The following is an 18327-nucleotide window of genomic DNA, read 5'->3' on the forward strand; positions in this document are numbered from 1 at the left end:
AATTTATATTGCTAAACGTATTTGATCGGGCCTTGATTTAATTTTGTCCCGAGTATTAGAATTTTTCTTGCAACCTTTTGCGTCGCTCGGCTGGTTAAAAAAATCGATGCTAAAAGCTCGTTCGTTCCTGGAAATTCATGATGGGATATCGAAATGCTACTTCTCTATTATACATAGTAAGAGTCTTTCTATAAACGGAATAGTCAACTAAAAGGATTGAAACCCCTCAGGGTAGTGAAAACTAGCCGCTGAACTTTGAGCACAAACACAGGCCGCAACAGTAACTTTATTTAATTGATGGACTCCGATTACAAATTGATAGCGGTCTGGACACATTTTGACTAGACTCGAATTTCACTAGTTTGTGAGCCGTACAAGTTTGTATAGTTATAGTCGATATCCTATAGCTTCGATTTCCACTTTTATCTTTAAGAATATTTATGATACTAATAGGTGTTACATATTTTGTATGTTTGTAAAAATCGCACATAAATTAGTACCTAGCGCAATAAGATTCATCATATAAATATTTAAAGTACTGAATAAGCTTGTGCTAAAATGATTTTAACATAATATTATAGTTTGCAGGCTGCTATTTCTTCCAATACTGTAGAGTTTTGATATGCGTATGTTTCGTTCGAAAATTCAAAGTTCGCATCTTTGCTGTTTATTTTCCAAGCGTGACTTTGAAATGCAAAGTGTTCAAGGAAACCTCTGAGATTCCACTTGATAGAATCTATACGAACATATTCTAAGGTTATGGCAATATTTGACTTAGTTTTCTATATGTATGTATCTTTGAACTGGCTTACGACTAAACTTTACATTTAAACCTTGATAAGTTCACTTTACTAACCTTCGTTTCTGAGTACATTTAGCAGTAGTTTATCTATTTAATAGTGTTTTTTTATATGATTTTAAACGCTCTTGAATAGATAAACTACCCCTAAATGTACCTCAGAAACCGAGTGTAAAAGACGCTGAAATAAAATGCTCACTTTATTGGTTTTATCAGGGAGTAAATAATAAGAAACCGCGTAGGTGAAATGGAAAGGTTGTCAACGCCTCTACGATTCGTGGGTTTGATTTCCACTTAATACAGAAGAATTAGTCGGGTTTGAATGTACTTTGTTGCCATAACTTTCAGTTGAATTTATTAACTATCGTATATATTACATTTTATACAAAAATAATAGATTTAGAAAAGATAAGAGTTAAACTATCATAAAAATATGGTAAATACCACCACAGACACGGTACATGATATAACATAATACATATATATTTAACAAGCGTCCTAACTTTCTTCCCATCAACTCTCAAGAGTAATAAATCCCATAGATATCTGGTCAGACGATAGCAAAAGTTTGGGAGCTCGTAAAAACTCTTTGTTTAAGTGGCTCAGTTCCCACAACAATAAACTGTTTAATCGCCTATTATCACCATAACATCTGTTCAGACACTAAACATGAGACAAAAGTTTTATACATAGCTTCAAACCGCGACTTCACCCATGTAAAAAGATTTCCTAGCGTAATGATCCACCAATGTCCTATGTCCTATCCTATGCGTTAATCTAGGTTATATGCTATCAGTGTACCAAATTTCATTAAAATCCGTCCTGTAGTTTTTTCATAAAAGAGTAACAAAAAAACATACATCCTCACAAACTTTCACATTTATGATATTATAGTAGGATAAAATTTACTTAGACTTGGTCTATCTACTTGTTTAGCCTCTAGCGTTATTCTGGCTGATACCGCCAAGCCAAAACTCATACTAGATTCTTAGGGAATTTGGCTTCAGCTTATCTTACAGCGTGATACAATCTTGTTACTGTTTTCTCGTTTAGTTGAATATGTTTGCCTATTTTGTTGTATTCCATGTTATATCTCAGGAGATTTGCTTTTGTAATGCCAAGTCTCATAGAATAATATGAAATCTAAAGTAAATAGAAAAGTTAGGTTCGTAGTACCTACTCGTAACGGTCTTGCATGACAAGATGCATAGATACGAAAACTAGTTTTAGGAATTTTGTAATTAGCGTACTTTGGTGCCTATCCTTTATGGGAAAAAGGCTTGATTTTATGTATGAAAAAATGTCAAAGAAAACTTTATTTCTTGTAAAGCGGCTGCCAACGTTTGAATGGATACTTAGAAATTGAAAAGCGATGAATTCTATTTCTATTTTAACCGCTGCAGTATTATTTTTATTCTCGTCCTCTTATAAAAGCATTGAACGGAAAAATACTTAAAATACAGAGCGTCCATTGTATGACATTTATTGTAGGTGTTTCCCATTAAGTTATTAACATCACTTAGGTAGAACAATCAGCTATAGGAAAACATTGTTCTATGACAGCGGTTATTGAACTCACTCAATGAAAGGTGATGTTAGTTTTAACCCCTAGTTGACAACCCACCTTTGTGATTAAAAGGATATTTGCTGCAGAAAAGAAAATATAATAGTGCGTACGCACTAGGTAACATAAACTATGGTACAACAACGGTAAATAGCATATAATTGTACCTACATTTATGTGTTATGAGTATGTTTTATAACGTGTTTTCATAATTAACTTTGTACTAACGGACCACTACCCACAATATAGGTACATGGTCGTCTTACGCATTAGTGGTTATTTGGTTAACAAAATAGTTTGAATGTTTTTCTTTAGATATCTCCACATCTATTTACCCTGCGACTGCTCAGCTGTCTATGCATCATACAAGCTCAGAAATATTTTCCTTACTTGTACCTTAAGAACAAGTGACTAAGGGAAAGCCCAAATCTATATCGACAGCGAATATAAGCCGACTTATACCTACATTTATTACTTAATTAGACGAGTACACGACGAAATATGGTAAGCTTATTTTTACCTATTTAGTATATATTTTGTTATAATAAGTGTGTGTTTATTTTCATAGGTTTATTGCTTACAGGTTAGGCAGCCCGCAGCCTAATTGAATTAGCTTAGTACTATAGCAACAACTAACAAGGACTCATACGAATACAAGCATTCTAACAATAATATTAATTACAAAGCTAATACAGAGACTTCTGTCCCTTTGATAGTTTTTTTATAAAATGCCTATAATTAGAGTAAGTAACATTTCGTTTTTAATAGGTCACTACTCACTGAGCTCAACTACAATAAAATTATGTGTATTATTCTAAACGTAGGTGTCGTAGTGTAGGCTGAAGAATATCCTTCAAAACCCACCAGTTTGGAAATCAAACTCTTCTGTGAATAAACTTAAACATTTACTCCTAAAGACTCTACGCACTTACACCCAGCCAAGAATCCCAAGAATTCTTGTATTAATTATACCTACCTACGAGTGAATTTGAGTGGAACTTAAGATATCTCGGAAATGTGAAATTGAGATAACCACGCAACTACACGTGGCGCGGTACTTCCTATTAAGTAATATAATGAAAATTCGCCATTTAGTTTCGTTCTTGGAAGTTCGTATGACACTGAATAGAAATCTCAGAAAACGTCAATTTACATAAGAACGATTCAAAAGGTTCCTTCTTACAGATGTTCCATATGTTTTGAAAGACCCCCTTATATTATTTTCTTAACTAGTAGGTACATATGTTTTACTGTTCTTTGCTGATTAATTCGTAGTGATATCGTATGACATTTTAGTTTCATGTTAATGTTCAAAATAAGATAGACCTTAATTTAGCAGTAGAACACGTGAACAATTCAGAAGAAAAGACCTTTGCTTAGTACTCGAAAGTCGAACAGCAACTTAGAAAGAAATCACAAAAACTTATTAAACCTGATGATAAACAAAAAATAATCCAAAAAATTTAATAGGGTGCCCTAATATTCTGACACCAACCCATCCGTCACGCAATTTGTGTCGTGTAAACATAACATAGAGATTATTAACATACTGGACAAAAACAAGGCAGGTCGCCCTTAGTCGCTGTTGCGTGGGCAGTGGTCTACGTCCGACATCAATTTCCTAATACATATGCTAATTTCCTCGGGTTGTTATAATTTACACGTAAATACGTGAGGATTACTAACGTGAAGAAAATTTACATATATGCCTCGGTGCTGTGTAAAGTGTAAAGTTCGTAATTCCTGATTCACACATTCATTTTTATACTTACACGCCTATTGTAACAAATGGTGTCGTTTCTGGCAATGACAGTTGGAAAGACTGAGAGAAAATGCCTTAAGCATTAAGACCGCCATTTTATAACTGTGAACAAATTATAAATACATTAAAAACTAATAGCACTTAGCCTGATTCAAGAATTCAATGATTAGACATTGCGATCGCAAACAGCTGCTACTCGGACTACAAAAGCAGTTCCATGTAAAGTTTTTTTTTCTATAGGTATATTTTTCCTACAATCTACGAATAAGGAAAGAGTTACAGTAAAAAGGGTTGTGGTTGGTCTTTACGCACTCAAGCGTGTTGCAAATTACGATAGTTGTAAAACGTGGGCGTAGAATCCTCTTTTGGGTATGCTTCAACGAAATCTTTGAATGAAGGTTTACTTATGTAGGTACTCTAGTATCAAGACTTGAACAAAACAACAGTAGATACTCAAGGTCCGACCTCACCATTAATACGGGAGGAAACCCCTGCCCAGCAGTTGGAATGTACTGAAGTATATATTAGATAAAATCTATACTAATATTATAAAGCTGAAGAGTTTGTTTGTTTGTTTGTTTGAACGCGCTAATCTCAGGATCTACTGGTCCGATTTGAAAAATTCTTTCAGTGTTAGATAGCCCATTTATCGAGGAAGGTTATAGGCTATATAACAACACGCTACGGCCATTAGGAGCGGAGTAGCAACGAAAAATGTTACAAAAGCGGGGAAAATTATGTGACGCAAGCGAAGTTGCGCGGGTCAGCTAGTTTTAGATAAAACGCAGAAACTTTTTCATCCATCATAATGTCAAAACATCATTGTTTACATAATTTCCAATAAAAAAACCAGATTTGAACGAAAACGTGACCTGAATTCACAATAATACTGTTTTGATACAAAGCTAATTAATACAAAAAAGTAACGAAAGCAAACACAGTTTGAAAGTATAAATTTCTTTATTTGATCATTGACATTGGAAACCCAGAATTTAATTAAACTCGACGGTAGGTACAATTTAAACTGTTAGAATACGGATTTATTATTCTAGACACTAAAGAATTCAACATTTATAATGAATAGAATATTTTACCGAGTTTATTGAAGTAAATTTTCGAGTCATTGTATATTACATATTATATTGAACAATGTTTTACTAAGATAAAATCCCGCCTGGTAGAGGTATATTATCTAAGTAAAACTTACTAAGGGTATAGGCAGAGATGTCAAATATACACCCACGTTTCGACATTAACAATATTAGTATCATATTATTATTATAGTCGAGCCTATTGCCATTTACCAAACTCCGGGCTACTATTGACAAGTATTCTTATATAAATTAGGAAAGATCAAAAGTCTTTTGCTCGACACGGGATCGAACCCGAAACCTCACGATCAGCAGTCGGCAACACTACCGACCTACACATATTTTACAATTACTTTGCTACAAAAAGTTCCGAAAGAATGCTCGAAAGTTCAGTCCTGTTACTGGTTTTATAACAATTTAGAACAATACTTAAGTTCCTGCCGTTACGGCTCTCTCTCTTTTATTTTCTGAAATAAATGTAACAGTGAATCATTGTTAAAATCACATTAGACTACCTGCATTCTGTAACATACCAACAAAATGCACTATCGAAGACTTTCGTTCGTTGCTTTAGCGAATACGCTTCTAGTGAAATTGAACCTTCAATTTTGTTTGTGTGTACATACTCGTAGCCTCTAGCGCAAGAGCTGCACTATCAAGTAAAAGGTAAACTATTTCTTTACTCTCTTCATATTGCGCTCGGTGGTTCAGTTGGCTTCCTATAACTACAGTAGTTTATAGGACATAACATTATTATTTTAACTCAAATACATACATAACATGAAGCCTTTTATACCGGGAGGTGCAACGCGTCTTTGCGTTAAATAAAATGTAAAACAATTTTATTGCGCACTGTTCAATAAAAATGTTTAACGAATTATACATAAGGCGAGGTTTATATTAAAACAAATAGTAACTGCTGGTTAACTACTGGTGTTACAATGTCACACATTAGTATAAACGATATAGAACGCTCGCGATTTTTTCCGTCATCTGAAGTTAATATTTCAGAATCAAACGTGTTTTGGATAATTACATTAACGCCAAAAATGTTTTCGCGATAAAAACATATTTACGGCAAATCAACGAAAAATAATTATACTTACACTTCAAGCCAGACTTGTGAAATTTCCCGGAAAAGTTGTCATTTCGTAAACGAATAAATAGATAATCTTAATGTAGCCTTCGGAGTAACTAAATAACGGTGAAGTATTTTGTTAGTCTCTCCTTCGCTTTCCCAACAATAAGTCAGCTATATAAATACGGTTCTTTCGGAGACATTTTCGGCCAAAAATATCCTAGGTTTCAGGCCTACCGATGACAATAAGCGCGTAACAAATCCTTCTATTGTAGTGTTTGAACAACTGGATGATTCGTTTTATGTACCACACCCACTTTCCTTCATAGAAACAGTGGCTATGTATAGGAACGACTATATAAATAATCATTTGTAGACAGATGACGTCTTCTAAGTATTTAATTATCTTTACTCATAGCTAATGACTTTGATAAAAACTTTTTTTACTAACTACTGCTCACGATTTTGTCTCTGCAAAGTTATATATCCGGGGTAAAAAGTATACTATGTGTTGAATCAGATTATAAACTGCCTGTTTATCATCAAAATCTGTCTAGTAGTTTATACGTGAAAAAATACTTAACATAATACATCCATCTTTACAAAATTTAGAATTTGTATATAGTAAGAAACTTTTAGCTAGCTAATATATGAGACAGAAATGGAGCTACAATTTTCAGTTACGTTCTCTGGTGAACGATCATTCAGTTTTAAGATTCTTTGGCGCACTAGTTCTTAAATAGTTGTATGTTGAGAGCAGGTAAGGTTCAATTCAGTTTTTTTTTTCAGTTAAACCACTTCAAAGGCTTTCAAGCGTCAGACATGAAGTACTTTGACAGGTTTTTACTCTGCCACAACTACACGAGAAAAATAAAAACTGAAAATTTCAGCCTTTGATTATGTATTCAGTCTGAGTGCTAACTACGAAGTCTGAAAAAAGGGTGTCAGAAAAATTAATTTTATATGAGATACATACAAAACATCTTTATGGACATAGGACAGTCTTCGAGACACGGTCGATAGCGCATGCGACTGTTGATCATGAGGTATCGAGTTCGATGCCTGGTCAGGCAAAGTGCTATTGGTCATTTTCTAGTTCAGAGTTTGGTAATGCATCTGATATACATATGCTAATAAGCTCGCCCCTTATTGCATGGGACTAACACTATGTATAGCAAACATGGGTGTATTTATACAAATCTGCCTGTACATTACGGGTAGAACGGGCGTCATATTATGTACTAGCTGACCCGCGCAACTTCGCTTGCGTCACATAAGAGAGAATGGGTCAATATATTCTCCGTTTTTGTAACATTTTTTATTGCTTCTCTACTCCTTTTGGTCGTAGCGTGATGATATATAGCCTATCAACTTCCTCGATAAATGGACTATCTAACACTGAAAGATTTTTTCAAATCGGACCGGTAGTTCCTGAGATTAGTGCGTTCAAACAAACAAACAAACTCTTCAGCTTTATAATATTAGTATAGATGGATGTATGCAAAATATTTGTTTGTTATATACTCAGTACCTAAATCATCAATTTCCCAGTCCCCGGCGTGCTTTGTGACTCGCTCGCACCAATTTTCAATGTCAATTTAAATGGCAACCAATTTGAATTGAACGACAAAAAATGGTGTTCATCCTTTTGACGTGTTTAATGACTTTCGAATCAGTTTCCAAATATCTTTGCACTCGTAGCAGTATTTTATAATGCTTTATATTTATTTTGACGCTAAAGTGCTTGGAATAACTGCCAAAATAAGTTCTATGAATTCAATCAATCCTCATGAGGACAGGCATGACTTTTTTCATGGTAGGTACTTACTTACTTTTATCAAAAATGTGATAAAAAATTAAGAGATGGAAAAAAAATAATACTTCATTTATTAACGAAAAATACTTCAATATAAAGCTTATTGACCAAATTAACAAATAAGAATTTATTAATGTTGATGGTAAATACGGTAATAAACTGATGATTTTTTCTCTTCGCATTAAAGTTGGTCCCGAAGGACGAAAATCCAATTTTATCAGACGGCAATAAAGGAAAAATCACAGGCTCTTATAAATTGTATAAAGAACCATAAACGTGTTTATTTATTTATAAGCAAATAAATAAAATATTAAACAAGATTTGTTTTTATACTCTACTTATAATAATTTTTATATAGTGCCCGTTGATTTCAAAAGATTCTCTTTCATAAAGCATTAATGTTATTTTTCTTACTTATTTCTCAAAGAGGAAGTAAAGTGTATTTGACCCGCATTAAGTACCTTCATTGTACATGTATTACACACTACTTAGACATCCAAGCTTAGCAGTTAGAAACATGCTATAAGTTCTACATATATTGCATATTTTTTACTAGATATTTGCAGCTTAGTATAAAGTGCCATAAGTATATACATAAAATAGAAACAGTCTTAAATAATTTAAAACTGCCTCTATGGTTTAGGTGGTAATGTAATCTGTAGACCACGAAATTTTGGGTTCGACTACCGGATCGGACAATGTTCCAAAAAACGTATTTCTTTGGCCACCGTAAAACGAAAATGTTGGCTTAAAGTACGTATGTAATGTAAATAGACAGATTTCATCTGCGTTTACGCCGCGTTCAATCCACAGTAATCCCTCAAACGCAGTACAATCTGCTGCTGTATTGTGATTCAACCGCAATACTACAATAGCTTCATTAACTCTCAATTTCCTAAGCCTTAATTCCGCCGATTTTCCGAGTGAACACAATTCAAGTGACGAGTGTAGGGTTTCCTATTATGTCTTCTAGCATTTGCTTTTATCTTCTAACAGATTCTGTAATGCTTAGTAATTCTATTAAGACTGAGAGGCTTTAATTCCCTGAGATGTTTTATTTAAGGCTTTATTCAACTCAAGTGAACATTTGGCATCTTAAAGAAAATTGTATGTATCGTGGTTGGAGTAATGGAAATATGTACCTACTATTGCAAATTAAAGTATAACACATATGTATTAAGAAGAAGCAAAGGGGTGACTTTTATAAAAATTGTAATCTAGCAATTGTACTGTTAAATTAATTTTACTGTGATTCAGACGAAAATACAACGATTATGTTAATCCCTGCACCAATTACTTGCACTTAGCTTCTTCCCGCGATTACTCCGGAGCCAGAAGTACCTATCTAAATGTCAATGCAGGCTTTAAACTAATTGTGTACTTAAGTACATCAAAATTCGTTCAGTAGTTTTGGCTTAATTAGGTAACAGATAAAGGTAAATACATCTTACAAACTTTCGCATTAATAATATTACTCAATATTTTGTCAACGTTATCTAAGGTTTATGTAGTTATTTAGGTCCAAATATTTTAGCAACTTTGTGGTAAACGAGCTAACATAGGTTAGTTCAAATAGTAATCCCGCAACACTACGCTTTAGTGTTTAAATTCAAATTCATAAATGCACACAACCAATTCCCGTGAATGGCTAATTTGAGTTCATACTGCAAACTCTATGGCACTTCAGTGTAACATATTGTTAGATAATCGCTTTGTTTGCAATTAAATTGCGTTGCGATAAATTTAATTCATAAGCTTAACAAATTGACATATATAACACAAATTCATTTACTTTAAAAATGTTTGTTTGTTTTTCACTTTTTTAAACAACGCTATGCAAGTCAGTTCAATGTTAATGCTCATAAATTACTGCAAAAATTACATTCTCAGTTTAGAATAGAAACCAAAGCCATTGTAAGATGACCGTATAATCGAAATATATAAATAAACTAGCTGACACGGCGGACGTTGTTCTACCATATAAAAAAAGTGTCACTTAGGGGTATGAAAAATAGATGTTGGCCGATTCTCATAGATACCGGATAAGCACAAAAAAAATCATCAAAATCGGTCAAGCCATTTCGGAAGATTATGGCAATGAAAACTGTGAAGCGAGAATTTTATATATTAGATGTCAAATAAATAAATGCCAAAGTCATTATCATTTTTTACGCGCTATTTTGTTAACTTTAAAAAAGAAAAGTGTATTCAAGTGTAAATAAAAGTATTTTAATTGAAAGAGAAAACTTCGTAAACTTGTATCAATGCCGTCGGTTAGTTACGAGGCTACCAGGAATCGCTATCATATCAGGTACAAACACTTTCAACAATGCAGCAATATTAGTTGCAGAGTTCAGCTTGCGGTTCACATAACTGAATACATACAACTACACGTAGTTTGAAATAATACGAACAGTACGTGTTAATGTAACAACAACTAATTTGAGTAGGAAAGCAAATCTGTTTGTTATTTTGTAATATCAATTAGTGGGTTAAACTGCGTAGTTGTATTATTTACTTCGCAACTGGAACATACATGCATTATTATCAATAATATTATAGTATAGTACTGCAGCATCAATACTAATTCCTGTGACGTATTAATTAGATAATTATAATAGTCGTGTACATTTTAAGTCTATCTATCTATCTATCGTATGGTTAGTGGCCAACCTAGTATCAAAGTGGTTCAAGCCGCCCGCAAGGCCTCTGACATAACTTAACGACTGTTGTTTTAATTGACAACAACCGGGACCGACTTTTTGCGTGCCCTCCGAAGCACGGAGTTGCTCAGTTCAAATACCACTATGCGGTCGTCCATCTATAGAATGACCGCGCCAACGGTTGCTTAACCCACAGATCGTTTACCGACCGGTGAGCGCAACTGGCACGCGAATCGAAAATTTCATAAAACACAGAGGGCAATCGTCAACCGGCTAGCTACCGTCAATTTTTAAAGTTCATCTTAGATGTCAGACTCTCGATACTTAAAAGTTTCGCCTGAAGAAAAGTCTTATTCCCTGAAGTACCGCTCTTCAGTAATGATACATACGAAGAAGCTGTGACAGAAACGAATAATTTGGCATTTCCTCTAATATATACGTAGCCTAAGCACAAGACACAGTAACCTATATTATTACATAATCACACAATACGAAAGAAATTAGGGCATTCCGGATGGAGACAACACACAATTTTCTTTAAAAACTGTTTAGAAATACACGTGTCTAGGCATTTATTGTTTTTTCGGGTTTTCAGTCATTTTCCTGATTAGACAAGAATTTATATAAATTAAAACATCTTTGTCAGATGAAATAAGTCATCTTCATTTCTTTACCAAAACAAGCGTGTAAAAAACAAAATTTCACCGCTAAGTGAAGCCTCAATTTCTAAGAAAAAATTGCTTCAATCTTAATACCTTTGATAGCAGATTTTTTCTCCAATTTCAACGATAAATTTTGAGATAACGAAGTTTCATTGTTTACGAACAATACCGGTGCTTTGGAATTGAATTTATAGACGCTAGAATACTGTAGGACTTTCTATGAGTTCAAAATATTTCATTGTAATAGTAGTACTTAGTTACAATTGGCTGGCGTGGTGGACTCAAGGCCTTACCTCTCCCTCATTACGGGAGGAGACCCTTGCCCAACTGTGGGACATTAATGAGTGATTATTTTATTTATTTAGTAGTATTTGTAAATAAGGAATAAATTACAGTTGATTGAGTTAACGACACGGGTGTAATAGTCGTTAAGTAATTCGCTTTGCCACTACCGCGTGGGTTGTTTTGTGTTCGAATTCCAGGAAAAGGAATTACCGTGTTGTTTGTAAACATACAAGTTTTGTAGTTCGTGAGCATGTGACTAGAGCTGTACGAAGTTGGGTTTGATTTCTGAGTTAGGTAAAGTTTCTGGTGGCTGTTGGGCTGGTCGTATTTTATAGGCGTTTGAAGTTTGGTTAAGTACCCGGTAGGTTTTAATTGGTCCTATTACATAGGATATAGTTAAGCAAAATAGATACTGCTGGTTAAACAAGGTTTTATTTAACAAACTTAACACCTAGACCAATCTTGAGTCAAATTGTAAAAATGGCTTTTATTTTTTGTACTTACCTTCTTTTTTTGTCTACGAATTTTGCTTTAAATTCGTTGAAAAGACGTTTCGACATTTTTAATATCCGTCATTTATCATAAAAAGTGCTTAAGTCTTGACCTAATCTGAGCACTTTAGTTCAGAACGGAAGCAATCAAGTACACTTCTTTGAGCTTTAAAAGTCTCTTGATCGGCTGAAAATGCATCTAATTAGATTTTGAAATATTGCACTATTAAATACCAGTTAAATATAGCCTTTAGTTTGAATTGAATATAATTAAAGTTACAAATGTATAAATATATTTTTTTTTTTTAATAACCCATATCTGTCCCACTGCAGGGCAAGGGTCTCCTCCCGTAATGAGGGAGGGGTTAGGCCTTGAGTCCACCACGCTGGCCAAGTGCGGGTTGGGGACTTTGCATGCCCTCAATAAATGTTTTAAACAAATTTTTAGGCATGCAAGGTTTCCTCACGATGTTTTCCTTCACCGTTAGAGCATGTGATAATTATTTCTAATACACACATAACTTCGAAAAGTCATTGGTGTGTGGCCTCGGGTTTGAACCTGCGACCACTTGCGTGGGAGGTGTCAACTTATACCACTCGGTTATCACTGTAACATGTATTATATCAGAGACTTCATATTATACATATTATTAAACTTACTAACTATAACTGACCAACAAAGAAACAACATATTAGCAATTTTATGATTAAAAAAATGTTACAAAATTTAATTTCAAGTTTAATATGTAATATAGCGTAATAATAAATAAATTGTACTTAACTTATATAGACACAAAATTAGACTCTGCCTAGATTACTAAACAACATTTGCAACTTAAAACAGTGCCACTAAAACTTCAATATATTTTGAAAAACATTTCTACACATTTATTTTAATTTTAAATATACATATATATATATATATATATATATCTCATCGATTTTTTCATATAATCCTTTGAATTAACTACTAAACAAATTACTATGTATATTCACAGTATCTTTCATTGCAAGAAGGAACATCAAACGGGCTCAAACAGTTCACCAAATGTAAACTTGAATGACGCCACATCAACAATTTGTACAATATCATTTGATGCTCTTGTAAATTCCGGCCTTATCGCCCTACAGAGAGAAATTAACCAAATTGCCCAAAATGTTAATTATTCTTCAAACGTAATTTATTCAAAAGAAAATGTTTGATAGAAAGAAACTTTACCACAGCTTAGCTTTGTCTTTAAATAAGTAAAGCTTTACGGGATAGAACGAAATTTTAGATGTTTTATAATGTATCCGTGATTTTTTTTCTATAAAACAGATGTCGTTTAATGGATAATTTAAATAATTAGTATAAGTACATACATAAGATCACGCTTCCTTCGCATAGAGGTCGAGAAACCAGGAGAACGCCACTTGGTACGATCTTTACAAACTTCCTTTGCTTCATTCACATCAATACACTTGTCATAAATTACCGCCGAATACGAGTATTAGGTATAGTTGGTATAATAAATAATAATACATATATATACCTATGTTAAAAAAACGAGGTTCTGAGCACGACATCGGGGTTTGTGGATTCGTGGCCGGACAGTTGCAGAGAGTGTCAAAAGCGGCATAAAATACAGTATATTTTTTCATAATTTTGCAACAAACTTTCCCCACCTACATAATACACTGAGAAACAAATTCGTGGTGTGTAGGTGTATTGTAGTATGAACCTCAGTATATCGCTAAGAAATATGCACCTTTGAACTTGCATTATTTACTGCACCTACCTACTCCCACTTGTACATCTGTACCAAAGTGTGTTCACAAAGCAACCAGTATAACCTACATCCACATTCGTACTTAAATGTCTTGATAGAAAATATCAATAATTCCTAAGGGCTCCTACATACCGCACCGGACATGGCCGCCGAGCTACGCGGCCTGCCGGCGTAATTTTTTTCAGCATTCGAGCGGTAATACAGCTGACAGCTATGTGTGGCGCGAGATTAAATAGTAGCAAAACGTGCAAAATTAAAATATCGTGCCTGCTGACTATAATCGACCTTTAGAGTCGCTACATTATATATTCTTCTTCTTAGGGCTACTACGCTCAAGCCAGTGGCATTCGATATTTCAATTTTGCGCGTTTTGCTGTCGCGGTATTTACAAAGTGCTCTTACGCGATGCACGCGCGGCGACGATATAGCTCTCACAATAAATTAATTAATTAAATTCGTATCGAACAAAGTGAAATAATTTATCCTTTTCAATGCTCATTAAACGACCAAGCCTCAATGAATCGACATTAAGTCCGCCTTTATACAATTTTTGTATAAGAAGTTTAAATAAATAAATAAATAAATAAGCTTCTGGTATTTTTGGTCTTCCTTCTTCAGAGATACTATTAAATTCAATTACACGCTCATTAAATATAGGACTGAAGAAAGCTTAGGGTTTTGTTACGATCAATGTTTTGTATCCGGGTCTTTATAAGATATTTATTATAAGAAACGTTGTAACAACTCGATAAGCTCTAAATAATGGAAAATAATGGAAATGTTACTGAATGTACTGCCTTTATATTGCTAACGACCCGGCTTAGGTCCAGCGTCCACTATCGGCATTGGCAATAAAAAAAAACGTTTAGCATCCCTACCTGCAAACGCCCCCTATCGGAAACTATGCTTCAATGGTGTCAACGAATCCCTAAGCAAGTAGCACTGCCGAAGTATGTATCTTTTGGGAATGGCCGTCTCAAACTTAAACGACTCAAGGCTAGTTGCACACTTCAAAATATTGCTTTCTTAGGTTTTTTTATTTACTTCAATGAATAGTACAATGTGAAATCAAAAACCCTGCTATGAATTCCTCATGAGACAAAACTTGAAAGAACAACCATACAGTGTAACCTTTTATATTCCATACATAATAAGCAACCCATACATGTCACCCATTGTTCATTCTATTATGATATTAAAGAGGTCACAAATTCAATTATCCCCCCGAAATTCAAATAACCATAGAACGAGCAATCTCTATTGATACGTAATATACACCATAAATTTTAATCAACCGACCCAAATACGTAAAGCATTGGGCACATGAGACATACAATACAAAATTGCTAATGACGGACGGCTAATGGAATCCACGTGTCAATGTGTGTACTACATTCATCCCATTTGTATCGCCGTATGATGAGCCCAGAGAATCCCGGATAATTGGAACTCTCAAATACGTTTACGGATAAAAATACTGGGTTTAAAATACATTGTTTCATAAGCTGATCATTTTTATCCGGTTGTTATGAAATGTTTGTAACAGTGTAACTTTATCCCGTTGGTTAGGCTTGTATAAATTGTTAACTTCAGTGCACAGGCCTTGCTGTGAGTGACAACAAAGGCTTGTACAATAACAATTTTTTGGTATCGTGCCTACAGAATACCTAGCGCATTTTCTGCTTAATTTCCTTTTTAATCAACAGACTATGAAACAAAACAGATTTTAATCTACATTATAATAAAATAAATAATTAGAATCTGTTAGGTCGTCAAACATAACACACACAAACAAAAAATTAAAATCGCGGTAGTTATTAATTTAATACAAATTCTAAGCTATAAATTAAAAATGTTATAACAAGTTTATAATATCTGCATACTTATTTGACAAATAATCGATAACCTTAATTGCTTCTTTGGAAATAAATTCCATATTTTCCAATATTATGGAATTTTCCACACACCCAAAATTCGTAATATTCGAGCAATAACATAAGATCTTACTACAAATTTATTATAAGTGTACACGGAAATATTATACTGTAACATCATAATAATCCGATTCCCAGAAATAAGCGAAACGTTTCTTTATTAACAAGTCAAGGTACATGGAACCCTTTCGAACTTTGTAACTGTACACGTGATATCAAATTGTTAGCACGATATGTAGTTACACCTTTGTCAACTTTAAGAGGAGGAAGTGACCTCATCTTGTACTGCGACCTACATGTGGTTGAAACTGTGGGTTAACTAAGTGAACTCACATAATACTATTATAATCAACTACAAGACTAGCCCCCGGTTTCTGGGTACTTTTAGCGGTAGTTTATCTATTCAATAGCATTTTTTTATATGAGTTTTAGCGCTATTGAATAGATAAACTACCGCTAAATATACCTCAGAAACCGGGGGTAAGTAACGCGGTCCTGGAAGGATATCTAAGCAATAGTGTAGTTGAGTGTGTTGATGAAAAATTATTAAACTTGTAGGTACTCATAAAGAGTAGGTCCTAAATGCAACGTAATTTTTCTTCGTTAGTAATGTCGAAATTACAATTATTAAAGACTGAAAATATATATTAAGTATTTATTGAATCTCAACAAAAATCCAAGCCTGCGATGTCATTGTGTTGTATTTCTACACTAAAAGGTATTTTTGACATTCCATAAATTAATGTGGCTGATTTAAATGTTAATAGTTACTCTATTGAAGATCCCAAATTGCTGGTTTAATTTAGCTCTGTTGGTTTTTATATTTCGACTTTTTAATTGCTTTCCGGAGTTGATAATTCCTTTTAAATGATTCGTCGCTTCGAAATATAAAGAATCGTAAAAATTAAAAACTCCACAATTTCGAACTTTTGTACACTTCGAAATTTTTAATTGCAGGTCGAAGATTGTAGTTCTTCTAAAATATTATCTCTTCCCAATTCTATAGTATGATAAATGATTCAAATCTATATGCGTAGAAATGTTTGAAAGGAAACTAAAAAAACTGCTATCGATATGAAAAATAACTGAAAAAGATGTCTATGTATTTGCCTACATACACACCTTTGATGTCCGGTCTATCTGTATGAATGAATGATTTTCCACCAAAACTTTCGTTTCAATTTCAATTAAACTGACCCAACATTTTATGAATTCCTACATTTGATTAAATATTTTATTTGAAATTCAATTACACGATTTATTTTTCATCCGAACGAGCGCAACGTGATTTGGACTCTATATATGATGTAATAAAGTTGACAATTCCACACTAGAGCTATGTCTTTATAATCCGTAATTTTCGGTCGTTTTCCGTTAGTAAAGCTTACAAACCAAAAGACTAGGGTGAGATTATTGTGATATATATTATAAGTCTTGGTTTTTGATTTTCATATATATTTATTTTATAAAAAAATATATTTTCTCAATGAATGTCAAATTCTAATCCTAATTTTCCCAACGGAAAGAACCAGCTAAATCCAGAGCCAAATTACACACACAAAATGCTGTTTAATTTTCTAATTATATTTGCTGAAGTTTATATTATTATTAATATTGCTGCATCATAAATATTTAATATCAATGAATAAAATATAAATAATTTATACTTGCACTTACTTTATTACTGTTCGTATATTCATTAAAGGATAATTAAACATCAACCAAATAATGAGTGCTGAGATCAATGAGCTGCTTGATGGTATAATTAAAACGCCCTGTCATTAGCACTACATAATACATGAAAATAATAATAAATATATCTAATTGACTAGAAGAAATAAGTATCTGAGTATTGTAATAAAACTTTGTTCACTATTTTTTATAAACTCAATAGAAGCGGGAAATAAAAAAAAATCCTATTTAAAATTCGAACTTACCTTCAAACTCACAGAAATACAACCACAGATAAAACAGATTACTATTATTTATTGACCATAAACACTTCAACAAGTTTTAATAGAAGAACCATTGTTTATAAGTTGTGTTCATATCGGCACGGCGCGTGTTTGACGTGGCGTCTCGCGTATACCGGAGCGTTCGCGGGCCGACGACTAACTGAGAAGCTGCCCTATTCCGCCAAGCGTGTTCCTTATACAACCAAAATTCTATGGTGAAATTGATGGCAGATTTTATTGACAATTTTTTATTGTTTATTACGATAATGCTGATTGGGTATGTCAGTATGTGGGTGTATGTTATACTGATATTCTCGGCAATCTTAATCATACTAAAAGTTTTGGCTAGTCTGTGGCATTTTTAGAGCTTCTTTTCGTATTTATTCTTCCTCATCGATAGTCGTCCCTACTAAATTATATTTGCTAAAAATGGTGGAATAAGTAAAATTATGATGACT

The 18327-nt window shown here is 33.5% G+C and overlaps 1 protein-coding gene across 1 annotated transcript in view; it reads right to left on the reverse strand.

The window, feature by feature from the left end:
- LOC142980143 (G-protein coupled receptor dmsr-1-like) overlaps positions 1-18010 on the reverse strand; it is a 56765-nt gene extending 38755 nt beyond the window's left edge. Inside the window, exon 1 of the mRNA XM_076125461.1 lies at positions 17852-18010. The gene's annotated coding sequence lies outside the window, so the exon portion shown is untranslated. The remainder of the gene's footprint in view (positions 1-17851) is intronic.
- Positions 18011-18327: the final 317 nt, after the last annotated feature.

This window comes from Anticarsia gemmatalis, chromosome 17 (assembly GCF_050436995.1).
Source record: "Anticarsia gemmatalis isolate Benzon Research Colony breed Stoneville strain chromosome 17, ilAntGemm2 primary, whole genome shotgun sequence".
NCBI classification, from domain to species: Eukaryota; Metazoa; Arthropoda; class Insecta; order Lepidoptera; family Erebidae; genus Anticarsia; species Anticarsia gemmatalis.